Here is a 6514-nt window from a genome sequence, read left to right as displayed (position 1 = left end):
CTCACATGGAAGCAGCACACCAACATGTGTGATCATGAAGGGCCAAAGGGACCAGGCTTCAAACACCAAAGGCAGTGGGGGGGGGGGATCATATCCTAATCAATGAGGGCAGACAACATCAGTCATACCCATGCTCAACTTCTCTAAAAGAACACTAAACAGAGAATTGCACACACACTATATGGGAAAAGGTAGTGAACATCTAACAATCACCACTTAAATGTAAATACAACAATAAGACTTTCATGGTGACATTAGACAGTTTTATTTCAAACAAAGTAATAATATAGTGTGACTCAAGAGAATGACCAAAATACATAGTCGGAAAAGCTTTTGGTGGGAAAAATGGCACTGGATCAACTTGATAAGGAATTCAAAAAAGTATTATTTAGGGATTTTAAATAGACTAAGAGATCAGTTGAGGGATCTGTAGACAAAATTTTAAAACAACCACAGACTGAGGCCCAAAGGAATTCAGAAAAACACGACAATAACAAAATTATTATTTTTGCTATATGTTATTTATAACATGTTATAAATATTATGTTATAACATAATGAATATAATTAGTGAAAACCAAGATAAATCTTTCAATATTAATCTGCTAGTAGAAAAGTTTTCTAAAAGAATAATTAAAAAAGAAGAAAGACTAACAATTATGTGGGAGACCATCAAAATAAATAACTTACAAATGATCATAATTCTAGGAAAGAAAGAAACAAAATACATATAAAATTGTTGATGATGGCTTGTTGGAAAAAAGCATCCCTAATATCACTGAAAAATGAAAAGATATACATTCAAAAATTCAATGAATTCCAAACAGTACAGATCCAAAAAAAAATCACCAATACAAAGCATAATCAAACTTTCCAAAATCAAAGACACAAAATGATTCTATAAATAGGTCTGGTTTAATGAAAACATTCCCCAAAAGGAAAACCAAGAAGAATAATCTCTAATTTCTTTGCAGAAACCATGCAGGGGATAAGGTAATCGGTGGCAGTTATAAAAGTCTGAAGGAAAAAACATTGTGAACCAAGAACTATATATCCAGCAAAATTGTCCCTTAAATGCAGTGGCAAAATTAAGATATTCCAGATAAAGGTAAAATAAAGGGATCTAGCAAAACCAGAGCAAACATACAAAAATATGCTAATAGAAATTCCTCAGACAGATAACAAATATTTTTAAAAACCACAAAACATATAACCAAAAAGTTAAAAGAAAATAGTGAACCAGAGATATATATTTTCAAACCAAAACAACTACAGAGTAAAAGCAAAGCATAAATATGGTTGGACAGAACTTTCAATTGGATAGAGAGTAAAGATATTTCAGGATAGAACAGATGAAAGAAGGTAATAAATTATAGGAAAACTCCAGTAAATAAATCAATCTCATAAAATCAAAAGAGTGAATGATAGTCTTAGTAAATATTAAAACAACAGCAAGGAAGATGTGTATAAGAAACTCCACATAGAAGTTTGTGGAACAAAGAAACTAGCAGCAACAGAAAAAAGAATTAAAAACCAGAAAACTCACACAGGGATCAAAATGACAGCAATAATTTCAGACAGGTGGATAATTACACAGAATGTAGATGGATCAAAAGCACACATTGACAAAGAGTGAGAGAAAGAAGAGGAAGAATGGCTAAGAAAACAGGATCCATTAATATCCTGTCTAAAAGAAACACAAAAACAAAATTAAACTAACAAAGATGGAAAACATTTATTAAGCAAATAGAAATAAGTAAGTGCAGGTGCTGCAATATTAATCTCTGATGAAATCATCTTTAAGACAAAAAAATCAACTAAACAAGACTAAGAAGGATGGTATATACTGAGTGACCCTCTTGGATTTTTGTTATATGCTTTTCTATTTTTGGTAGACTAGTCATTCCTATCTAGAGTTTCCAAAGCCACAAATCTACACCAGAGCGATATCCTCAGCATTCTAGCAAGCAGAAGTTGGTGAGTTTGAACCTCCCAGCCTGCAGCCATCAGAACAATGCTAACCTGAAAGTACCACAAACACTCTATAGGGTCTAGTATTGATTGATTATGTAATTTAGTTATTTGCTCATTTCCTAATTCTGTTATTAAGTTGTGTATTATGGAGACTTATTAAGAGGAAGTTTGCAAAAAAGAAAGAAAGATGAATCAAAGAGAAACAGATCAGGAAAACTTCAAAAAGATTAGGCTTTTCTATCATAACATTGTGCTTACTCATTCTTAGAGGGTAGCAAGGATTGTTATATGAGAATTTCATTGGTAAAACTTACTACATCTGACGATAACCCTGATATTGACCTTCAGAATTTCTTTTGTACCTCAAACTTAAAGAACATTCAAAAAGAACAAAACTTTAATCTGATGAGGATGCCAAGAAACCTGGTGACATAATGAATTATGAATTGAGCCACTAACTGAAAGGTCAGTAGTTGAAATACACCAAGATCTCCTCAGGAAAGAGATAAGTCTTTTTGTTCCTGTAAAGATTTACAGCATTGGAAATCCAAAGGGGCAATTCTACTTCTCCTATAGGAACACTATGAGTTGGAATCTACTGGATGGCCATGAGTTTTGACTTTGGGGATACCAAATCAGCCATATTGATGCGGTGTAAAATGAAGGTTACAGAATTCTTTGGGAAAGGGATGTTTCTTATGTGGTATTGACTCTAGTGTGACTCATAATGACACCATGGATAGCAGAACAAAACAATATTATACTATCCTCATAATCATTGTTATTTATGAACCTATTGCTGCTTCCACTGTGCTAATCCATCTCATTAAGGATCTTCCTCTTTTTCACTGACCCTCACCTTACCTAGAATAATGTCCTTTTCCAGGGGCTTATTTCTCTTGAAAACATGACCAAAGTACGGAGAAGTCTCACCGTATTTGCATCTAAGTAACTTTCTAGCTGTACTTCTTTCAAGTTTAATTTGTTTGTTTTTCTGGGAAGCCATGGTAATTTCAGTGTTCTTCACTAACACTGTAGTTAAAATACATCAATTGCAAAAGTCTATTAACAATAGGAACTTAGATTTTACAAAGTATGAATCTAGGGTAATTGGAAGTTGTCAAAATTGAAATGTAACACATAGAGATTGGTTTCATAGGTGTTAGTGAGCTGAAATGGACTGATATTGGTTATGTTAAAAACCAGAAAATCACGTGGTTTACGGTGCTGGGAATGAACAATTAAGAGGAATGCTCTTACCTTAATTGTCAAAAAGGACATTTCAAAATAAATCTTGAACAATGCTGCATATGATTAGATTATAGCTATCTGTATTCAAGGAAACCCAAGCAATAAAACTATTATTAACATTTGTTCACCAATTGAGAAAGCTAATGATGAAGAAATTTAAGAATTCTACCAATAGCTCAGTTTGTAATTGATCAAACATGCAATGAAGATTCATTGAAAATTAATGGTGAGTGGAAGGCAAAAGTTTGAAACAAAAGGGGAAAGTATTAGTCAGAAAGTATGGTATTGGTGATAGGAATGAAGCTGGAAATTTCATGATAGAATTTTGTAAGACCAATGACTTCTACATAGTAAATACATTTTTTTCAACAATACAAACAGCAACGTTATTCAATTCACTTGACCTCACTTTTTGAAGATAGATCGTTGAGGATGTTAGATTGTGCATAATGTGGTTCTGAGTATGTGTATACTTGATTGCTATCTCAATTTTACAATTTAAAAAGTGGTCCATTGTTTGTCTGGATGTAATAATGAATGTATATACTTGATTGCTATCTCAATTTGACAATTTAATAAGTGGGCCATTGTTTATCTGGATGTAATAATGAATAGTGCCTGCCACCATCATCCAACTTGGTGCTCTAACGCCAAGTTAATTGTAGGCACATACTAACGTTTCAGTCCAATTACCCAATCCAGGTACCCCCGATGTCTTGCTGCAACGTGTGTTCTCAATAAAATATGGAGTCAAGGTGGCAAAGTTTGACAGCAAGTCAAACATGGGAGATCTTGAATATCTCTTCTAAGAAAATAGCACAAAATCCTCTGTGTACACATATAACTTTATTGTAACAAAGCAACTTGTACATTTTTAATATTTAAAACTCAGCATCATCTTTTCTTTCTAGTGAAACAAAAATAAAGTTTAAAAATAAACAGGACAAAAATTACAATAGAGAATTATTAATTCTAAATAAGATCCTACAGGTTCTTCTTCTCCCATCACATCATCATTAGGAAAAAAATTATTTTCAAGGTGTCATCTTAACCTACAAGAATGTCCACTAAACATCACAATTAAACATACCAAAGGATAAGTCATGTCAAAATGCCCACCTAACCCATTCAAACATCTCAAACCCACCCTTCTATAACCGTTTTTCAAGGGTTTTTTTCTTCATTTTTTTAAACAAGAGAATGTAGACGGATACATGTTGGTAAATGCTAACTCTTCATATTCGGATATAGACAGAGTATAATCTCTGTGCCCAATATGCAGAGAAAGGAGGATAAAAGCTATGCACTACTACACAGGGGCCTAGCACCGTCGGGCTTCCAGCAAAGCCAAGGTAGCAGAGGGTTTTCTTTTTCCCACAGAGCTTGGTGGTGTGTTGGTTCTCTAGTTTTTGAGACAGGTAGGGATGAAAATTAATTTGGAACACAAAGGGGTAGAGATTATTTTTCACTCTATTCTGTTCAAGGCATCCCCCTCAAAAAAATTAAGTTGAGAGGAAAGAAAAGAGACCTTAAGAACAGGGCTTCTGAGCACAAAGGAAAACAAAAACAAAACAATATGACTACAACTTGCTCCCAAGGATTGAAGAAAATTAAAAAAGGAAGTTTGGAATCTATTAGTGTTCTGTTAGTTATCTTCTCCTTCATCCTCCTCTCCTTCTCCCTCATCATCATCTTTATCTTTTTCCCCATAATCTTTATCCCCTTCTTTATCAGTCTTCTAAACCTTCATCATCTTATTATTGTTTTTATTCTTCTCCTTCACCTTCGTCAGGAACCAAATTTTACTGTAATGAATTTGGCCAACTATCATCTTTGGTGACGGTGGTAATTACATAATCTGTTGTCAATTTGGGACTCGAGAGGATTAAGAGTGAACGGGTGGAGTCTAGTCTGTCAATTGGATCATAGCCAATGAGGCCTCTCTGTGGGTATGGCCTTCTCCTAAGGATTCTGGAGATTTTCCTAGATTTTCCCCTTGGATACCTCTCTCTCTCTCTCTCTCTTTCTCACCTCACTCCCTTGGAGATGTTCTACTGACAAGACACATTGGAGCTGGAGAAGTCACATGGACATACCCAGATGCAACCAGACTTCTGGAGCAGGAGAAGCCACATAGAGACCCCTGCCAGTTCAAAGATGCTTACAACAACAATGGATCCACAAGACCTTCAACCCACTAGCCTGTGATCCTCCTGCGTTCAGCATCATTACATATATTTCTTGACTCTGAAGAGGACTTTATTGATTGGTATTGAACATATGGGCTAATCTTGGAATTATGGACTTGATTGAATTGGGCTGGGATGTTTTCTCAATATTCAATTGCTCTTGTATATAAACCTCTTTGTTATATACATATGAGTGTTTATGAAATTGTTTACCCAGACTAACACAGTGACTTCTCCTAACTAATTGGCACCTGCATCAGAATGGTCAGTAAACCAGGTAACGAAACTCTCTGGTTCTTGAGGATGCCTCTTCTGCTGGCTTTATTCTGTGATTGACCTGAACGTTTCATCAAGTCCTTTCCAGATCTCTATTTTATTTCAGTTGATTTTGAAGGTGGATCACCACTCTCATTCAGATGAAATTCTTTGGAGAGAATTTTATTTTCCAAGTAAGGATTTTTGTTAAAATAAACATCTGTTCTGTAACCTGATTTAATATCTTAAAAATTCTGTCACTTCATCTCTGATCAAATAATGCAGTGCCTCTTCATCCTTGTCCCCAAGCAATGGAGACCCTTGTGGATGGTTGACAAATGCTCTTAACCTCATATTTGGGATTCTGGCGTTCAATTCCGACCTCTTCTGAAAGAACAGTTGGCAGAGTTATATTCTCTTTTACTTTTAAGATCTCTTCATTGCCCTGTTCATTATGTCTATCTCTTTCATTTTGTACTTCATCAATATGTTCAATTGCTCCCTGCTGTCCTTTCTCTGGTCTTTCTGGCCAGCGGCGGTTGGAGTTGGGCTCCTTTCTACTGACTAGCTGCTGGCGCTGACATGGTTCTGCTCTGCCATGTCAGTGGTGGCAAGGGAAAGAATGGGGAGGAGGAAAGGACCACCTCCTTACAGCTTGGTGACCAGGGAGGGCTGGGGCAAGGTGCTGCCATGACTGGGGACTTCTGTTTACAGAGAGGAGGTAGCCACAGCAGCTTGCAGGGAGGCCTCTGTGCTCCCTCACTCATGCTCTGCGCTCTACTCACTGCTTGCTTTCCCCAGTCATGTTGCCTCCTTCTCCACCCCATCCTAAGGACCAAGAACATT

The 6514-nt window shown here is 35.9% G+C and overlaps 1 pseudogene; it reads right to left on the bottom strand.

Moving 5' to 3' along the window:
- Positions 1–4869: 4869 nt before the first annotated feature.
- On the bottom strand, positions 4870–6252 carry LOC101640924 (annotated as a pseudogene).
- Positions 6253–6514: the final 262 nt, after the last annotated feature.

This window comes from Echinops telfairi, unplaced genomic scaffold (assembly GCF_000313985.2).
Source record: "Echinops telfairi isolate 266 unplaced genomic scaffold, ASM31398v2 ScPeMD7_44;HRSCAF=162, whole genome shotgun sequence".
Classification (NCBI taxonomy): domain Eukaryota; kingdom Metazoa; phylum Chordata; class Mammalia; order Afrosoricida; family Tenrecidae; genus Echinops; species Echinops telfairi.
The sequence above is the reverse complement of the archived record's forward strand: the minus strand, read 5'-3'. Positions and strand labels throughout refer to the sequence as shown.